We start from the raw sequence: 22921 nt of genomic DNA, 5'->3' as shown, positions 1-22921 counted from the left end.
AATAGATAGCAAGGATAGAAGAATAGCAATTTTTCATTTGAAAGAACATTCTCCAAATTAAAAAAATAATTGTCATCATTATTTACAACAAAAGAATGTTTCTCTGAATGAAGACTTGACAAAATGTTTTTTTTGTTATAACTAGGATACAAAAATTGTTTTTTCTTCAAACCTGCTATCATTTACATCTCAGTATCCTCAATAGATAGTAAATAATTTAATAATAGAGAGAGGTATACACGCAATCTGTACTAGTGTATTAAAATGGTAAAACTCGAACTGAAATTTTATTGTGAGGTTTTAATTTCAGAATTTTATTACCTTTATTTATCTTTTCAAAAAAGTGTCAGCGTGTTTATTTTTATTTAAAAAATTAATTTATTCTGTTTTAAGTGAAATTAAATCATTCAAGCTCGGAAATTCGCAAACCTTTTTTTAAAAAAAATGGATTACTTTTCTTTACCTGATAAAACTATAGCACATTTATTAGGTTAGGACAAGTTGCAAGAATACCCCTAATGAGATAAATTAATTAGTTATAATGTGATAATAAAAATTAGCCAGAACGTTTCACTTTTACCCATATGTTAATTGTTTTGATGCTATCATTATTCTAGCATCATTCCTCTGGTACAACTAAAACTTATTGTCGTAATAATCGGTATTAATTTTTTTTTTTTACGAACGCAATATCAGTATAATGGAAAATTTGCGTTTACTTATTTGTTGGCACTGTTTTCCTTTTTAGAAAATGCGTTTAGGATTCATTTGTAATCTTGATGTTCAGCGAAGATTTCAAACAATCCGCTTTATGGAGAATCATTTATATACTGGGTATGTAATATACTATAATATATATAACTACTGATATGTACTAGTTAATATATTCAAATATTGTAATATATACATATAAGCTCGGGCACTAATACAGGGAAACCTCAAAATTAAGACGCGTATTACGTTTGATGGTGACGACAGAAACCTTACACAATCGATAGATGAACGTGCGAGAAAATTTAATGGCTAAGGGTATGGAACATTAATGTTTTTTTTTTTGTTTTATTTATTTATTTAATGTGGTTTACAACTGCAAAAATAATAAACACAGTAAGTAAATATGTTGTATGTTTCATTTACACTTGAAAATGTTGGGAAGGAACCACCCATTGGTGGTACTTCAAGCAATAATTTAAATTAGAAGGTCCCGAGGCCATCTTATTTTCAAACGCCTCGGAGGATTATCAGGGATTCTTAAGGATGAGAGATTAAGAGTTAATGGGTTAGGATGGGTAAGGAGTTTGGAATGAAAAGACGCATATCTGTTCTGGGTCAAATCTGCAACGAATGAGATGTTAAGGTCTTTATGGATGAGTTTATTTGTAACGTAATAAGGAGCATCAATGATTTTACGTAGGATTTTGGATTGTAAGGATTGGATGCGGGAGGAATTCGATGGTTTGGTAGAGCCCCAGAGTTTCATATGTCCAAATTTAAAAACATTAATGTTTACATTTATTCTTTTCAGTGTGCTTATGATGGCTGGCATAAAAGAAAATTATTATTTTTTGGTTCATATTCCTCTCCTTCCTTTTGGAATAATATATTCTAACTTTAATACTTCTCACACCAAAATTGTTATTTCAAATCTTGAAAAGCTAAAATTTAGAAATACATCAATGTAAAGACATGTGTATGCGTTTTTTAAAATTAAAATGTTTTTTTGTTAGAATGAAACAAAGATTACATTCTAATAAATAAGCTCTACGAAGATTCATTTACAAGAAGTTATAAACACTCAAGCATACTTTACCAACAAATTATACTAAAAACAACAGCGAACAAGACTTTAAAATAGTATTAGTATTATTAATAATAAAGTATTAATAATAGTATAGTATTAGTAATAGTATAGTATTAGATCACTATATAATTTAAAATAAAATTTCACCTTCAATTAAAAAAATATAAAGCATTTGTGATTTTATTTATTTATTTTTTCTTAGGCACTAGATTTTTTTTAGTTTATAACTAAATATCCACTGAGATATAAAAAGTTTCCAAAGACGACAGGAGTCTGTTTTCAATATATTGTTAACGAGTAACTATCACGCTTTCAGAGTCTAAACACTATCTAAGAATGAGCCTGTAAGACTAATAGAGCTGAAACCGAAATTGTATCAAGAATTATCATATTATAGAATATGAACGTAAGAATAGAAAGTCATGTCAATTATTTAAACTTTCGTGAAAAAATAAATAAATCAATAATTATCGCTGTTGTTTTTATTTTTAGTTTTATTAATGTTTCTAGATTCTTTCATTTGGCCTGTGACAATGTTCGTTTAACTCTACTGAATTGAAATATTACAAGCATTCTATTCGAAGTGACATCGAATCCTCAAAGGATAAATGGGTTGGATAAGAGTATGCCTTACGTTAAGAGATACCTCTATAAGGATGTTAGAGATAAATAGAAATATTAAATAACAAATAAATATTTTTATACTAATTTATTAATTTTATCTAGTTGCAACACCTATGCTTACAAAAATTTTCTAGATTTTGTTTTTTATTTATTTGATCCTATATTTTTTCGTAAGTGCTTAGGTTTATAGTTATATCCCTAATATTACTACTCTAGGAAAAATAACTAAAAAATATATATGGATGTTAAGTCTTTTAATTTGGTGCTATATAGGCAACTGTGTTCGAAGCAAATGGCAGATTTCCTTTTCCGTTGTCAGAGTGGCCTAGGATTGTATAAAAGGGCGCATGTGTTCTAAGCCTTGGGGGTGAAAGAACTGGCGGAAAAAGCCATCGATAAATTATTATCGACCTGGAAGGGGACGGCAGGGGGGTGGGAATTATGACGGCCCCCCTGAGGATTACCACCCCATTGTGGGGACAGCCAACATGGCGCCCGCTTCCACCCTAATTAATTTTTCTTACCCCTCACTGAGAAGGGCGACATTTTGAAGAGGTAGGTAAGCAAAATGGAGGGATGTCAATGGGACAACTCCCGGCAGTGGTCCCCATGGAATAGCTAATGCACATATGCGAGTCTTCTGTCATCCGAGTTTTTTTTAATCCAGTGCAGTCTGTTGATGCACAGATGTCGTGTCTCTTGGAGCCTTTTGGGGTAGGCCAGTTTCAAACATGTTTATGATGCTAGAAAAAAAAATCGAACAGGAAACAAAAGGGGTTGAAATATTCTAAAACTTTAGAAGGGAGAAAAAAAAAATTAAAAACGTATGTTTGTGTCTAATCCCTAAATCAAAAAAATTTGTTTTCTTTTATAAATGGTGTTATGTAACACTTACATAAACATAAAGATACTAGACAGGTTAGGCTAGACCGAACTTTTCAGAACTATTTAGTCACAATCATTTTTTTTTAATCAAAACGAACAAATTTCACTATATATTAACATGTTTCAATGTTATTTACTAACAATATTTTTAACTTTAAATTAAAAACAGGTAGAATGTTCAAATTTTGTAGAAAGGTGTAGGTTATGTATTTAACAAACTGTATAAAATACAATAAAAGTTTATATTAGTGCTTTTATTTTATTGTTATTAGTTCACAATTCTACTTATTTTATTTTCTCCTTATTACTTCATGTACATAGTTTGATTATGTCCATTTAATTTATCTTTCAGTTTATATAAATATAGAATTTTATTACTTTTTTTTTTATTATTTATTTTTTATTATTATTTTTATTTATTTTATAATTTTAGTGTGAATATGATCTATTATTGCCCAAGATTGTGGCAGATTTCAGTAGTTATCAATAAATATTATAAATTGAAAAAATAATTTATTGACCTATTTCAATATGGTAGCTGTAAAAGTTAAAATTAGATGGATTTAATCTCAATGATCTGAAAATGAACGATGATCTATGAACGGTCATAGCTTTTCATACGCGGTAAGTCCAATATAAATTTTGACTTTTTTTGTAAATTCTAATTAATGGAAAGGACTTGACAAGTATTTATCATTTAATTTAATTTAAAAAAAAAAATGCCAATAATATCTCAGGGATGAACTGTTGGGAAATTTTGACCCTCATAAAATATGAACATATTCCATTATGGAATATTCCAAATCTTCATGATAAAAAATTTTCTTTGTGAGTACACATCTTCAAAGTAAAAAAATGATATTTTCTATAGACACTGACATCAAAATGAAGTTTTCTTATTAATAGAAATCATAATTTTTTTAAACTTGTATGTAATTTTTGATGGTTACCTCATTATGTGGTTATTCAAAAGTTTAAAGTTTTTAAAAAATCATTTACACTTTGCATCTGTAGATAAAATGACTCCGAGACAAAACTAACACAAATATCTTTCTCTCAGGTTTATACCCCTCTATATAATCGATATTTATATAGAGGAAATATTCTACCTTCTGAGGAGGAAAATACTGGAATCTCTTGTACAAAACGCTATTTTAGTACGTACTTGAGGACTCGATATAAACCAAGGTGGTTACTATGTGGTAACTTATATTCTGTTATTCCCTCTATCATAAATTCGTAATTAGAGTTTCCTGGAACGGAATGTTTATATAGATTCCCAGAATGAACATTCCTATTCCCATGTCGAAATTAGTATTACCTATAAACCATTTTAATGAGGTCTGCAATTGATAGAATGCATTGTTATGACGTGCATAAGCTCTAACAACGTACAATGTCCAAATGAATCATATTCAGTAGGGATTAATCATAGCTTCATTCCTAAATATTAAAATTACATATTGCGTTGGCATTTAGGTTATTACTAAAGTTCTTACAGTTGAAAACATCAAGTTTGAAATCGAAAATTTAATTCTCGGATCTTTTTTTGGTCTATGTTTAGGTTGAATTATACTTCTATAGTATATATATTAGTCCCAGAGTGATAAATTTCTTTTTTTAAATAAATTCATAATGGACTTTTCAACATGATAATTAATAAGAATAATAGGAACGATGGAAAAAAAAAAAAAAATTGCATATGTTTTACACAAAATCCTACATTCCGATTTATATAGTAATAGAAATGATCGTAATGGTGCTGTAATTTGCTTTTTGACATTTAATATAATAAAAATTGTTTTTGGAAAACAAAACAATTTAAATCAGTCAACAGCATTTTGTAAAAAAAAAATGGATTTATTAAAAATAAAAAAAATGATTTATATTGTTTTTTCCTGTTTCTTATGTGTTTTTATTACTGTATATATTATATGAATGAATACTTTAACACTAATACTTAATGCTCCTAATTTGTAGTAGATTGCGTTAATTCTCTCCATTAAAATAAAACTAAAAAAATAAATAAATAAACGGAACTCTAATTCGATCTATTGACACATTTTTTTAAGACCAGAAACGAGTTCGTACGAGAATATATTTGTGATTCTCGCTCGAACTCGTTTCTGGTCTTAAAAAAACTTTGATTTGTCAATAGATCGAATTAGTGCTGGGTTTTTTTTTTGTTAGTTTTATTTTGATGTAGAGAATTATTGCAATCTACCTCAAATTAAGAGCATTAACACTAATTCGATCTATTGACAAATCAAAGTTTTTTTAATACCAGAAACGAGTTCGTGCGAGAATCACAAATATATTCTCGTACGAACTCGTTTCTGGTCTTAAAAAATGTGTCAATAGATCGAATTAGTGTTGTGGTTATTTATTTTTTATATATTTTTTTTAATTTTTTAATTTTTTTTTTTTAGTTTTATTTTGATGGAGAGAATTATTGCAACTACCACAAATTAAGAGCATTAATTATTAGTGTTAAAGTATTCATTCATACAACATATACAGTAATAGAAAAATATAAGAAAAAAGAAAAAAACAATATAAATCATAGCAATACTATTACAAATCAAATTTAAAATTATGATAATAAATAAATATATAAATAAAAGAAAATACTATCATGATTTGCATAAATAAAAATGTGAATCTAAATAATAATAAATAACAAAACAAAAAAAATATTCAAGTAACAATAATATAAAATATACGTTTTTTGTTATTTTCTCTAAAACAGCATAAAATATTTTGATTAAACTCCGCCTGTTAATGAAAAATTAAATGTTCTTTAGCATAAGCTAGGTCTTAAATGTTATTTAACATAAGCTAGGTCTTTAAATAGTCTTAGAGGTTATTTTTTTTAAAAAATTTTTAAAACTAATTTTTAAAATTATCCCTCTAAAGTAACGTTACTTTTGTTCATTTGAAAAAAATAAACAGTCCTGCTTTTTAGCAATAATAAACAATTGATAAATACAGAATATAGAATAATTTTATGAATAAATAAAAGAGAATCAAGGAAAAATAGAAACGTGGGATTCGAACTGGCGGATCTTTCTCGATTGCATTATGAATTCGTTATCTTTTGTTTAACTGGTTTTATAAAAAAAAATTATATTCGTTATTCCCACCTCGAGAAACCCTAAAATACGAACATAAAAATAGAATGATTAATCAAAATGTAAATAAACCACTCTGTCATCAATGATTGATTATATCGCTAATAATAAATAATAATACATAGTAAGAAATTTTGAAATTATTCAAAAACAAAATTTTAAAATATGTTGAAAAATAAATATGTAAATGTTTCTCATAGTACAGAAACCAGAAAGAACTCCATGAGCACATCAACAGTTACTCAACAAATTTTAATATACCGTTTGTTACAGAATCAGATTGAAAGAAGGAAATTGTACGGCCCTCTTTAATCAAACGTCAACTGCCAACGTCAACTAACACAATACGCTTCTCAACGCAGAAAAAATATACTTGATCCGCCGCTCGTATAACAAAAAGGGTTTTGCAATAATGGGATTTATTCCAAGAAAAATTGACTTGTTGAAAGCTTTTAATTTTTTTTTCTAATACGTTTCAATTTCAGAGTCAATGTTTTTTTATAAATTTCAATCTAAAAGAATATAGCTTTGAAAAGGAACCAATTCTCCCCATCCATGATAACGAAAAAACAAAAGAAAAAATTAAAACTACGTACCAAGAAGAAAGAGTAATGGAATTGTTTGATTGAAGGCAATGCTAACAAAGAAAATCTTTTAGTTCTGTGGGAATGACAGTTGCCAATGATATCATTTCATTTGCAAGTGGTTCTATATATAAAAAAAAAAATGGATTATAGATACATAAGAAATTTAGGACTAAATTAACTCTCACTTATAAGGGGAGGGTACGCAAGTAGGATCATCAATTTCAGTACAAATTGTTTTGGTGATACTAGGTCGAAACATATTAGAAAAGTATCCAAGGGTTCTTGCCAATGTGTCCTAGGAGCCGAGAAAAAAAAATTACATATTTTTAGATTTTTTTTATGATATCGCATACTGGCTTTGCTCTGCAAGTATTTAGTGGTTATTTGTTTTGTTTTTTTGTGTACAATAAGAACAAAATATTATTTAACGTATTAAATGTGTTTAAGAGTGTATTAATAAACACTAAAACCAAAATTCGCTTCTAGTAAAGTATAGAAAAAAAAAATTGTTTAGGAAAAATGAAGTCAGATTCGGTTTAAGCGTCTTTTTGAAACCCTTAAAAACGAATTTTTATATAAATCAAGGAACGGAATTTTTTGGGGGGGAGGGAGGAAGAAATAAAGTTATTATTTGTTTCCCACACACCAAAAACTCTTAAATACCAATTTCCGTTGTAATAAAAAAAAATAAAAAATTTGCCTTACTGGTGACATTGGAATTCTTTTCAACAATCATAAAAATTGCAACGACACGACACTACTAATCTACACGAACCGTAAAAGGGGCTTGGGGTAATCTAAACTGCACGAATTGAAACAAATTAGACCTTTGTTAAAAAATTAGGACCGAAGAAATAAAATAAAACGCTTGAGAAATTTGTCTTGATTTGAACTGTTTTTTCTTTATAAAAAGACCTAAAATCTAAAAGATATGGGCATGGCTTCAAAGAATGAAAATTCGGTTTTCCAACAATTATGGTTATGTTTGATTCGTATAATTGGGACATCGGCGGAAAAAAATATCCTCTAAAAATTTTTCATTTTAAATTTATATGATAATTTGAATTTACGGGTTTTTAAATTCACTAAAACCGATTCTGGCTTGATTTTTCTTAAACATTTTTTTTTTTATATAGTTGTTTAGAAGCGACTTTTTGATTTTTGAGTTTTTTTATACACTCTTTTTATACACATTTAATACGATAAATAATAGTTTGCTATTAGTAAACTTGAAAAACAAGTCGATTGGTATATAATAGCCAGTAAATACATGCAGAGCAAAGGCAGTATGCGATAACTTAGAAAATTACTAAAAATGTATAATTTTTTTTCTGGGTTCTTAGAGCGAATTAGTTAGAACCATCGGACACCACTTATATTTTTCAATCTGGTATGACTAAAAAGAAGTTTCATTGAAATCGGTGATGCCACATGCGTAACCTACCCTAGTTAATAAAATAAAGGACAACAAAAAAATGGATTACCTAATAGCGTTCGAGTTTCATATCATCTTCCGAACCAAAGCCCACCTTTTTAAATCTTAAGCTACAGTTTTTCGGTTTGGTTCGTTTAGTTCTGTGATACATCGATTTCTTCTGTCTATCTATCTGGCTTTACGTCTTCGACGTCATATTCTCCTCAACTCCAGTATCATTCATGGCTGCGCGTGGAAATCTCCATTAGCTGATATCAGTTTCATTATTAGTGAATGGAAATACTGATTATTGTCATAAAAATCACGTAGTCAACAATTATTTATAAATATAGTTTATTTATGTGATTTGGTCGCTCTATTCTTCTATATTATGTTAGATATAAAAAAAAATCTATTATCTCTGGTTTTATAATTCAGTTTTCCTCCTAGTTTTCTTCTTTCTTTTTTTAACCAGGGAGAACATATTTCCTTTATTTTATTATAAAATTCTCCTCTCCTTCATAGTTATTCATGCTTTATTATTACTAACAATGAATGATGGTTAATTATTTATATTAAACAAAATTAAGAGTACTTTAGATTTTTTTAAAATTCAGCAAACAGACTAGCTGATAATAAAGATTATTTAATTCTGCATTGATTAGACCAGTTTAATAAAAATCGGTTGAGGATATATTTAGAAAATGATAAGAAGTATAAAATTGGTTAAACAAAGTGGCACTTCCAGTAATTCGATTTTATCGAAAAAAATGCCATCTTTAACCGATGTTAGCTGACGCGAGGCCATGAATGTATCAGGTTCGTTAAACATTATTATTACTTAAATTTTATAGATACGCAATAGCTTTGTCGCTTAGGAACTACAGTGTAATAGGTTATCCAAACTAATTGCTGCAGGGGGGGAGGGAAGTGTTTGGATTCCTGAAAAGTTCGGATTAAAGAACGATTATGAAAAATGGTGTAAAAATATTCAACAATATTTTTGTTGTAAAAATGTACATTTTTATTTATTTTTTAACACATTTTATTGGAAATTTTACAGTTGAAAGTTTAAAAAATTTATTTCTTTTTTTAAGAAGTCGGTCATTTTTTTTCTGAAACTTCTTTACTGCTTCTTCTCTGAGATGTTGTACGAGAAGAACTTGGAGCCATGGTATATCATTCTCTGTTGCCCACTTCAGACAGTGATTGAAATGATTTATGACTTTTTTTTAACACTAGTTCGGATTACTGGAGCGTTCGGAGAATCCAAGTTTGGATGACCGAGATTAAACTGTATTTCTAACTCTGCTAATTACATCTATATGTAGTAAGGAGAAGTTTTGTTATCCAAAAAAATTTTGGAATTTGAGTTTTCGACATGAACGTCCAAATAGAGTCGTACACAACTCAAATTACATATTTAAGGCAGGAGTATGTTACAACAACTTTTTCTATAAAGTCGACATAACGGAAAGTCCCACTTCATTTAATAGATTTTTCGATTATCTCAAAAACGACTCTAATGGTTATGATTTAACTCATTGTATGCCAGTGTACAATTAAGTGGTCTTTAACATCATTTGAGAAATAGCCAAAGGAAAAAGAACTTCGAATCGGAAAAATCCGTGACCACCCGATCTCTTCTGAACGTCGCCGTTTTTCACTTTTAGGGGCTTTTTAAATATTGCTCGATTTAACTATCTTAAGGTCTTCTCTTCCCGTTTTAAGAAAATACTTCAAAGGTGATATAGGACCGACCCTCCCTGGGAGTCTTAGTGGGGCGGACTCGAGGAAGGATTGCCTTTTTTTTTGTTATGATCTCCTCATCTGAGATTGTGACATGTCGTACATTGACCAACTCCATATAATTGTTTGTTTGAAAAGTCAGATAAGTAAGGCTACCACGGAGTACGGGAGTGTAAGGTTTCACGCCGTTTTTCAATTTCAAACTATCTTAAAGTCTCCTCTTCTCGTTTTAAAAATATTTCAAAAGTGATATGTGACCGTCGCTCCCTGGTGGTCTTGGCGGTCTTATACACACGTTTTTGATATATATTGAGGGACTGTTATATTCTTGGTAGTTGATATTCACTATTTTCACCTCGAGAAACCCGAAAATACGAATTTTTATAAAAATTGAACATTAAGTGACGCTTATTCCGCAGCAGATTTTTCTCTCTTTACACCAGCAGTTTTCTGTATCGAGTGGTGTTTTATTTAATAACAAGGACTCATTAAATTTTATTAATTCACCCCGAGGCTGGGAAGTGGACTGGCGAATGCCGGTTCGATTCACGCTCTGGCTGGCATCATCCTCGAGTTTTAATTGAGAGGGTCCCGGCTAGGCTTTGAAGTGGCCCCAGTTGAAATGTATGATAATGATCCTTTTAATTCTGGCAGGGCGGCTGCTTCAGATTTAACGAATGATTACCGCCTGCATCTGTTCCCCTGGCCGGCTGCTGATACGCCTATCCTGCCCAACCCTACGGACCATTCGATATTTTACCTCCCCCGGGATCAATTTTATTCTCCCCCTACCATCCCCTGGTAGTGGGGGTGGGATTGCCGGGGGGCATGTCTTGGTCTTTACAGTAGTCATTTTTTTTTTAAAGCCTAAATTGGCATCTCCTTCGGAACAAAGTATTTTCATTATCTTAATTATTTCTCAATAAATTGTTATAATAAAGTACTGATTACAACCCTTGGGGGAAAAAAAATATAGCCAGAAATAAAACGCACAGTAATGAATTTTTACTTTTAATTTGAGGTGACCCACAGTTGGAAAAATCACTTCAGGTGGATTCAACTATATAATCCCTTGAAACATTTAGATGGGTTAATAATCCTTGGAACTCGTCAATACTATCCGCCATTTTGAAGCAAAATGGCGGCTGATTAGAGTTTTAATGCCAAAACTGAAAAAAAAACTTTATCACAATTATCACAGAAAAAAAAGCGATTAAAAAACAATTTCTTGGAAGCTCTTAGGGAGAACTAACTTTTCTTATAGCAAATATAACCACAAATGAACTAATTTTTAATTGAATAGATTCAAGTAGTTATTATTAAATTACTTGGTCTTTACTGCCACTGTAACGTTTATATTAGTAATTTCTTAATTTCAATTTTGTAATTTATAAAACTAGTGAATTTTACGAGAGAAATTAAAATAGGAAGATATAATTTCAAGCATAATCTTGGGCTGCCGATTCGAATTTGCCTCAAACAGAGCATTATTGCTTGAGACCTCCGAGACCTCCACACCCAGGGTGTTCTTGTTTCCAAGAGGCTATAAATTGACGCTGAAAGCTCAATGAATAAAAAAAAAAAGTTTTGACTTCTTCTTTTATGTCCGGAGAATCAATAGTTTTCTTCAGCTGTGCCCAAGAATTAAGTATGAATGTAATATCCCCCGAGAGAAATAAAATAAATATTTAACAATATCAATAAATTAATTTAATATCCAAAACAGTCTCAACACTATTTATTTATTTGTCCTACGTTTCGGCCCTTCTAGCCATCCTCAGGGACATCTAAACATTTAACAGCTTATATTACAACTTTACTTTTATACATTTACAATAACATTATTATTTATTATATAATATAACATACCTTCAACATAAACATAATATTTAATTGAGAAAGACAAAGTCTTGTACAAATTCCATTACATTGAAGATACAGTTTTATAAAAAAATCTGAGTCTAGTGCTCCATTACTTAAAAAATAAACAAAAGATAAAAACTACTAGATAATACAAAACTATTAACGTAATATGCTTTACTCCATTATATTAAACTTAATAATTATCAGAATTATTTTAAATCAACTAAAATATAATCTTGTTAATGAGGATATGGTACAAGCCATTATTGAAATAACTTTTAATGAATTGGCAGAGTTTAATGGCCACGATAGTAAGGATTTTGCTTCCATGGTGTAGTTTGATGTCCTCCGGGTTTCCTTCTCTTAGTTGGTTGATGTACCTTAATTTTTTTTTAATTTAGCCTAAATATTAAATATCTTGAGAGAAATACATAAACTATAAACTGTTATAATAATTAACTATATAATAATTATAAACTATGAATTATTTTGTAATGTTATAGTCATATTCCGCTTCCGATTACATGTAATATTATTTATGATTTTTCTATTTATTTTTTATACTTCATTATTATCATATTTCCCCATTTTTGCCATGTAGAATATGATATTTAATTATTCCAACTATAATTTTCAAATTAAAAATGATGACTTTCACTTAAGTGTAAAGTACATCCTTTTAATGTCGAACCTTTTCTTAATTAATTTCATTAAACAACTTTTGAGCCAAACTGACGGTAATAAATATATTTTAATTAACATATTTTAAAAATCACTTAACAACAATAATATACCTCACAATTAAAATTCACAGCCTTACATACACTTCCCGAAATTGTTGTAGACTATTTTGCAATTTTTGAGTGTCAATTTATAATAAAACACATTATAGTTGTAACTCAAAGCTTTATCTATAACGAATTCGATATACAATGTCCTGGGTACATTTTCTGAAATTAAAAGTATTGAAAAAATTATAAATTAACAAAAATATTGGTTAGTTCCTCATACGAATAGCGGTAACTACGGTAACATTCAGAGAAAGTATTCAAAAATAAAAACGTGCTTGTATAATCAGTAATAGAATAGCTGATTTTTTCTTATTCTGCAAATTAATCGAGTTGAAAAATTTCTAATTTCTAATTTATATGAAAAATGTTATTTAAGGGTTTGGGGGTTTACAAAAAAAAATTTGTTGTTCTACTTTACCCTAGGCCACATTATGCTTTTATAATTTTTTATTAATATAATGTCGTTTAATGGAGTCAGTGATATTGTTTTCTTATTCTTCGGAAAGAGGCGAACCGATCGGTATATATTAATCATAAAGGAAAAAGTATATTTTCTGAGCTACCAACTAAAAACATTTAATTTTGTCCATAAGAATTCATACGCTTGAAACTTTCCCATAGCGACAGGGAACATTTTGAAAAAAAAAAAAACTTCATGTAAATCGGTCCAGTAATTCAAAAGATTATTGTGGGCAAAGATTCGACCATTCTCTTATATATGTATATATATTATTATTATTATTTTTAAACAAAAAAATATTTTAAAAACTCACAAATATGCAGATCAATTCAAGAGCACTTTTCCCCTTGTATAATGCTAAGGTAAAGAAGCTTATGCTATAAAATAAAACTACAATCGGAATATCAAACGTTCCATAAGTAGCTCGTCTTAAAGCTCACAATAAAGAAATACCTGGAGGCGTTTAAAGGGAAAGGGAAGATAATGGAGGGAAAAAAGGAACGGACAAAAGCCCTGGGAGTTCTCTATTGGATAGGGCCAATATTGTTTGTTCAGTTTGTGTTTCTATACGTAGATTGGCCAATGGGACTGTTTTTTTCACAAATAACATCGTGTATGTTTTGCCTTCTTTCTTTTCAATCAATTTTTAAATTTATATAGACTGTGAATATTTCCATATTAAAATCAATCCTTGTTTTTAATTCAATATAGCTGTATATATATTGTGACATGTCTTACACATAGGTCCTGATCATCAAGTTTAGGGGTAGGGCGTAGGTTAATAATCCTATTCTGTAAATTATTACGAAACCCAAAAGAAGTCTCGGAAAATCGGACTGTCTCATCATGGTAACGATACCTGGCTTTGTATAACGGACTACACATAGGTAGCCCAAAGCAAACCATCAGTACGCTTCTACACAACAATAAATGCCAGTATAGTAGGAAAGAGACCACGTGGGAGTCCAAAAACCAGATGGATAGGCAGAATCAACGAAGATACGAAAGAGCTATATGCAGCAAACTGGACAGCTCTTGCCTAAAATTGGCAGGCGTACTGAAGGCTGGTTTGGGCTGCCTAAGATCTACAAGGTCTGTAAAGCCAACCGAAAAAAACTTGATCATATCATAAGCATTATCAAATATATTCAGATAAGATTTTAATTTTTTTTTTAGATTTCAATGATAAATAAAAATTTAGGATACAATAGTTGAGATGATTTATATACCTGATATTTGGATGCATAAAATTCAGATACAGAAACCTTAAAAATATTTTTAAATATTATTGAAATAGATTTTAACTAAAGTTTAATTTTTTTTTTTAATGCTCAGGTGAGGAAAACTTTCTATTACCATATGTTACTATTCTATATTTTGTACTATCCCAGATCACCAGTTTGGATTCCGAACGTCCCACTCCACTATCCAGCAATGTCATCTTGTGGTGGACGTCTCGTCTTCTTTGGAGCGCGGAATGTACTGCGCGGGAGTCTTTTTCGATATAGAGCAGGCTTTTGATCGAGTCTGGCACCCGGGACTGCTTTACAAACTCCGTAAATTCTTACCTCCTACATATCATCATCCGTTCCTTTCTTACTAATAGATTATTCCAAGTAAACCACAATGGTTCCTATTCATCCCTCTATTTTCAATCCGCTGGTGTTCCTCAAGGTAGTATTCTCGGTCCCATCCTCTACACCATCTATACAGCTGACATACCAACAACTCCTAACACTATCCTTACCACGTATGCTGATGACACATGTGTGCTCACAGTTAGTAATAACCCTTTGATTGCATCCCAAACTCTCCAGTCCCATATCACAATCCTCGAAGAATGGTGTCGAAATTGGAGGATAAAAATAAATCACATTTACTCTTCGTCGTAAACCTGCCGACTGCCCTACAGTATACTTTAATAATGTGGCTCTTACCCCTGTAGAACAGATTCGTTATCTTGGACTTCATCTTGACAAACGACTAACCTGGAATCCTCACACAAGACTGAAAAGACAGGAAACTGCACGCAGATTCCGACTACTACAGCACTTACTAGACAAACGGTCTAAACTTCCAACTCATTACAAAAGACTGATCTACATGACAATAATAAGGCCCATCTGGATATACGGAGTTGAGCTTTGGGGCTCCACTAAACCTTCGAATTCCTCTCGTATCCAATCTTTACAATCCAAAATCCTTCGTAAAATCCTCAATGCTCCTTATTTTGTTACTAATAAAACCATCCATAAAGACCTAAATGTTCCTTATGTAACCGATCTAGCCCGAACCCGATATTATTCCTTCCATAATAAACTCCCTAAACACCCAAACCCACTCGTTTCTAACCTTGCTTCCTCTTCCATTCCTGGCAATCCTCCAAGGCGCCTGAAAAGAAGATGGCCTCGTGACCTTATATTGTAAACTGTTTTAGAGTTCTACTACTGGGTAGTTTCTCTACATCTTGTATCATATCATATGTCATTATGATCAAATTTACTGGTTGTATTTTTTTATACAGTTGTAAATATCAACAAATAAATAAAAAAAAAAAAAAAAATATTTTGTACTTGTAAAACGTTTCGGGATTTACCCCATACTCATGTACTATTGTTGTATCCTCATATTTCTCAATTTTATGAATTTCTATTGTGGAATTTTTTCATTTGTATACATATAGTTTATTTTTTTTTTACAACCACATTATTTAAATTAATGTGCTTCACTGATAATGTGGTTGTAAAATAAAATGTTTAAACTTTATGATACAATAGTACATGCGTATGGGGTATATCCCGAAACTTTGTACAAGTACAAAGTATAGAGAAGTAATATGTTCTAATTTAAAAAAAAAATTAATATAATCAACTTCCTAGAAATGAAAATCCAGAGTAAATAAACTATTTATTATGGACCAACGTTTCGCCCCAAGTTGCAGGGTTTTTGCAGGGAATACAGAATGAAGGATAGTCAAAGAATCAAAAGAATGAAACAATGCAACGTGGTTTTAATAACAGTGATTTTAAAACCACGTTGTTTTAATAACGGTTACTTGGAGCAGCGGTTCCCAAACTTTCATAATCACAGCACTCTTGCCTTTCTTATCGTAACTTTAAAAGTTCACTTAATGGAGATTATTGGTCGATGTATGGTGACAGGGTTACAATTCCTCGATGAGAGATCATAACAACAAAGATAAGAAGACGGATACTTCCCTTCCGAAATCCCGTGATAGGATGCACACACATTAGTTTTTTAGTTTTAAGAATTTGTAATATAATAATCTTCAGTATATCTTCGGTTTCCATAAATTTATGTTATAAGCTGATAGTACAACATTCATTAATAGTGTGATTCCAATGGATAAACAATTAAATTATAGTTTTCTTTAGATCAGGAAAGCAAAGGCTCGTAAAAATTACACACCGTTGTTTAATTTTATTTTCCGATAATTAAACAATTGCCTTGCAACGAATATATTCTGTAAAGTAAGCTCTCACTAAAAATTTACACTTATAAAAAAAACCAACTGCCATCTAAACAAATTATATTTATAACATAATCCTTGAATAATTTTTTTTAAGGATTACAAAGAAGTTCAAAAGCTCATTACAGTTTATCTCATTTATGATTCTTCGTATAGTTAAGCTGTCAAAGAAACTCTTGCGAAGAGCTTCTTCTTCAGCAGTTCAAGGTGAATGTTGCATTGCAAGTGGTCTGATGGCACATACAAAGGAACATTACAGTGGCAAAAAATAATCATTCAATATTGCAAAAATATTTTAAAAGACTTTTTTTGATAACTCTTAGGAATTTTATAGCACTGCTATAATTTTCTTAAAATTTTAGTTTCTTTCACTTTTTCCATTTTGAAATTTCATAACCTAAACGACCACGGCAAGCCCCCCCCCCCTTTCCTGTAGTTTTAGTAATAAAAATCGTAATATAATTATTAAATATATATATACAATTCTTAATTTAAAACAAATTTGATCCTTTTTTTCTCTCAACTTTATTCTTATAACTTTTCCAACGTCAAACTTAAAAAGGCTGTTTTAAGTTTGCAAATGTAAATGAAGGAAAGAAGAGAAGTGGTTTGTAAAAGTTTAAATCTAAGAAAAAAATTATATAGAAAAGGTTATATGGGACAAAGGCAATTAGCCTGCATTTTTAAGATTTGAAAAAAGGAAATGACATCAATATGAAGGTATCCTTGAGAATGACCTGAGGGTCGAAACGTTGGAAAAGTTGTAAAGAATAAAGTTGATAGGAAAAAAGGATCAAATTTGTTTTAAATTAAGAATAAACTAACCCACTGTCAAACAAGAATATATAAAATAATTAATTATATATACAATATTTTATACAATAATTTTTTTTTCGGTTGTCTCTACAGACCTTGTAGATCTCTGCCCGTCCCAACCAGCCTTCTCCACGCCTGCCTATCTTGGGCTACTGCTTTCCAGTTTTCTGCAAGCAGCTCTTTCGCATCATTGATTCTGTCTATTCATCTGGTTTTTGGCCTCCCACGTGAACTCTGGCCAACTATAAGGATATTCATTTTAATGTAGAGCCGTTCTTATTGCTTCAAGTCACATATCCCGCCTATCTAACATCCTTGCCTTCATATCATGAGATACTGACTGACCCGTCTCTGCAAACAGTTCACTGTTAGTTCTTCTCTTCCATGTGTTAAGGCTCTGATCCTAGATCTCTCCTGTAATTGTACGGAAGACTTTTCGTTCAAATCTCTTGATTCTGCTTTCTAGGGTACTTGTTAAAACCCAGATCTTACAGCCGTATATCAGAGCTACCTTTATCATGGCATTTTGCACCCTTAGTTTCATATTTATAGAGTATAAATTATATGTATAATACTTTATACATTTATAAAGTATTATTGCTTCGCAGAAAAAAATCATTACACAACAATATAAGATTCTTAATAAGTTTCATTTATAAAGTTATGTTCTCAGGAGAATAAAAATAATAAAACACTCAATCTTTTCTTTTTATTTATTTATTGTAATTTACAACAGTACAAAAAATACAATAAGTAAATACGAGAAATGTTTCAAACGCTTGATAATCTTGGTAAGGAACCTCTCAATGGTGATACTTCAAAACAATCAATCTAAATTATTTTAAAAAAAAGTATTTATTGCTATTGTCAAATGTATGCAATAGGTAAATTTGGTGTTAGTTATACAATGGCATGATACAGATGTGTGGAAAATCTTCTCACATATATGTTGGAGTTCTATCTTCCCATTGGTAGAACTCTTCTAGTTTATTTTTGATTGTAAATTTTATTAAACGTGATAGGTTTCTGTTGAAAATAAAATGCGTTTCAACGATTAAGCTGTCCGAAAAATGTTTTTTTTTTCTTTTGTAGTAATTATAATTACAATAATTTTTGAAGTCATAATTTGGAGATAAAGGTTTATTTTTCAATGTTAGCAATTTCTATCTAGATATATATTACTATATAATATTATATATCTAGATATACAATATTAGATAATAATTTAACATGAAATATTGAAATGTCAACGCTGTAAAATTTAAAATAATAAATTAAAAAATGTACTTATAAAAAAATTGATTATAATAGAGAATGACATTAAATAATAATATCAAATTACAGATGATAATTATGAAACCTTGAGATAGATAAGGAAGTCCGAAACGTCGGTTTAAGAAGTGAAAATTAAAACATAAAGTTGTGTGATACGGTTTTATTGAATTTCAAGAAATTATTATCTAATAATATGACTTACACCCCCCCCCAAAAAAAAGAAAGAAAATAATCAGTATATTTAATACAAAAAATACAATAAGTAATATTGTATGTATTGTATACTTGTATGTATTGTATACTCTCTGGCTTATTTAATATTTAAATATTAAATGTTTTGGGAGTTCTGAGTAGATTCTCATGTCTGTATGATGTAGTGTAACTAACATCAAATTTACTTGTATATATTTTAATACAGTTTAAAATTCAATAAATAACTTCAAAATAATAATTAATAAATATAAAATTTAATTCTATGTAGCTATAAATAATCGTTATTAATATCTAACGTAATCTGAGATTCGATACAATTCCTTTGTACAGTATCCATTTCATTATTTTTTCTTTTCTACCACGCGACTGTGATATTAAGAATGGTGGCAAGTTACCATTTTATTTTAATATATTTATTGAAATTTAAAACTGTATATTATATAATACATTCAGTAAATTAGATTTTAGTTTATAATGAAGCGATACGGGCATGTAGAGAAACTACCCATTGGTAGCTCTCTAATGACGTTTTTACATTAGGAGGTCTCGTGGCCATGTTCTTTTCAGGCGCCTCGGAGGATTGGCAGGAATGGAAGAGGAAGCAAGGTTAGAAACTAGTGAGTTTGGTTGGGTAGGGAATTTATAATGGAAGGAATGGTATCTGATTCGGGCTAGATTGGTTACATATGGAACATTAAAGTCTTTATGAATGATTTTGTTTGTGACAAAGTAAGGAGCATTGAGGATTTTACGAAGGATTTTGGATTGTAAGGATTGGATACGAGAGGAATTCGAAGGTTTAGTGGAGCTCCAAAGCTCAACTCCACATGTACAGATTGGCCTTATTACAGTCATGTAGATCAGTCTTTTGTAGTGTGTTGGAAGTTTCGTGCAGTTTCCTGACTTTTCAGTCTTGTGTGAGGATTCCAGGTTAATCGGTTGTCCAAATGTAGTCCAAGGTAGCGGATCTGTTCGACAGGGGTAAGAGCAACATTATTAAATGAAACTGTAGAGGAGTCGGTAGGTTAACGACGAAGGTTATTTGATGGGATTTGTTGGAATTTATCTTAATCCTCCAATTATGACACCATTCTTCGAGGGCTGTGATATGGGATTAGAGAGTTTGGGATACAATTAATGGGTTGTTATTAACTGCGAGCGCACATGTGTCATCGGCATACGTGGTGAAGTTACCATTAAATATATTATTTTTAAGCATTAAAATTTTTTGTAGAATTCAAATTAAGTAGATTTTTTCTAGATACCAAATAAATCGCTTTTAGCAAAGCCTTATGTGGTGCGATGTTAGTAATTTGGATTATGGATAAATGAAGAATTTCACTAAATAATTGACTAATATTTTCTAAAAACCTTTTTTAATTTTCTTTTTTTTTTTTTAAGAAAATAAAATTACTGTTATTATGTTTACTAAGCTGTATAAGCTTTTTGGCTAATTTCACTATATCACAATGACAAGGCAAATAGACTAAGTGACCTTCAGTAGTAGTTCACCATCCATCAGTTAATTAATCAATCACTTTATCGTTTGACTGATGTCTAGTTGCCATAGTCCGCGAATAACTGTTATGTTTTCCAACTTGGTAATTATTGCATTAGTGCTCTAGTGGAGGTGCTACGTATTACGCACAAGTATAGAAATAGTTCATTTTTTATTTATTTAAAACTTTATATATTGATAGATATTACAATCTGCCAAAACGTTGTGGGCAGTAGGTAATAGTGATGAATGATCACATTCTTACTAAAATAAAATAAAATGAGAATGAAAAATAAATAAATAAATGAAAAAAAGTATATAAAAATAAATAAAATCTCTCGAGAAATAATTCAGGGAAATATTTTTTTTCTTGCATATGAGTCAATCAAATTTGAGCTTAATTTTGTAAGTATATCATTAACCATTTGCAAATCATTTGTTTGAGTTGGTTTGATGAGATAAAACACTCAGGTTTGATCCCAGTAGCTGTGTGAAGAAATTCTATTAATTCAGTGAGGTTATCCGAAAATATTGTTATACAGAACAATATGCAAGAGTTGGGAAGTGAGGGATGATTCACTCTTTGTACTAAATCGATGCTTTGATCGATTTGGATATTCGGAATTGAGCTTCGGGGCTCCACCAAATCATCGAATTCCTCCCATATCCAATCAATACAATCCAGAATGCTCCTTATTACGTTACAAATAAAACTCATCCATAAAGACGATGTTGAGCCCATTCGTTGCAAATTTGGTCCGGAATAAATATACTTCTTTTCATTACAAAATCCTTACCCACCCAAACCCATTAGTAATCTCTCATCTGTAACAATCCCTAATAATCCTCAGATGAGTTTGAAAAGAAGATGGCCACAGGATTTTCTAATTAAAAGCAATGATTGAAGTACCACCATTGGGTCGTTCCTTCCCAAAGTTACCATGTGTTCTGAAATATTTGTTTATTTTTATTCAGTTATAAATTAAAAAAAAAAAAATACTACTACATTGGTTTGTTTTATAAAAAGGAACTATTTATTAACATAAAAACATTTCCGAATCTCATGCTTTAAATATTTCATATTATAAATAAAGTAATCTAACTATATATAATTATATTTTATATGTAAAACAAATTCTGCAAACTTTTCAAATTACATAAATCTATTTACATTCACTTTTAAAGAAGAACTCCGTTTATCCGTGATAGGATCAAAACATCGCCGGTTTAGCGGCAGACCAGTTACTCATTGGAATATACTAGGAATCATACGCAACTAATTTCAGTATTGAAATGTACCTAGAACGGATATATTGGGTATAAATAGATAATTAATTAGGGGATTGTATAACCCCAAGTAGGCACTAGACAATATTACACACCGCACTCGAAAACCACTGCAAGGGATTGATTGGAAATACTGCTGCGATGCGATCGCTGATTTGTGGCTTCGAATCATGTGCAGGCTTAATTAATTTGATAAATCATTCCTCTTACCTGCTTCTTATTTTATTTTATCATTAATAACAATTTAAAGATACTAGGATTTTATAGATACTAGGAATTTTAAAGATACTAGGAAAATTTTATAGACAAAAATAAATATTAATGGTTTTAAATTTTAAATAAATAGGTTTAAAATTAGAATGAAAATAAAAAATGACCTGGGCAGAATAGCCTGCAATAAAAATTATAATTTAATGTGAAGAGGAGATTTGTATTGAAGATGTCCTTGAAGATGGCTGGAATAGCCGAAACGTTGGACTAATAAGAAATAAAGTGTTGAGACAGTATTGGATACAATTTTTGGTTTTATTTAATAAATTATATTTTTGTTTATTCATATTGCTATTCTATTTTTATTTATTCCTCTTTTAATTTGATTTGTATCTGTCATTTTTTTATATTATTTGTATTTAATCATTTTTTATTTTACTTTTATTTATTCCTCTTTTTATTTTATTTTTGTTTATTTATCTTTTTATTTTATTTTTTTCTAATCCATATCTAAAGGCAGTTGGTGTTTCCTTAGTTGGAGACTTATGGTTTTTTTTTTAAGCTAAAATAAAGATATACTTGTAATTATTATTTTAAATTTTAATTTCATTTCTTCATATTTTTATTTATTCCACCTTTAATTTCATTTGTATTTGTCATTGTTTTATATTATTTTTATTTAATCATTTTTAATTTTATTACTATTTAAAGGTTTTTACTATTCAATTTATTCAGATGGTTTTAATTGAATGTATAGCCCAAAAACTTACTGCCGTTAAGCAAGGCAGTTTGTATTTTTCAATAATATGTTTTAAAAAAAAAAATTC

This window comes from Halyomorpha halys, unplaced genomic scaffold (assembly GCF_000696795.3).
Source record: "Halyomorpha halys isolate HHAL.00 unplaced genomic scaffold, Hhal_1.1 Scaffold99.1, whole genome shotgun sequence".
Classification (NCBI taxonomy): domain Eukaryota; kingdom Metazoa; phylum Arthropoda; class Insecta; order Hemiptera; family Pentatomidae; genus Halyomorpha; species Halyomorpha halys.
This window is presented reverse-complemented; position numbering follows the sequence as displayed.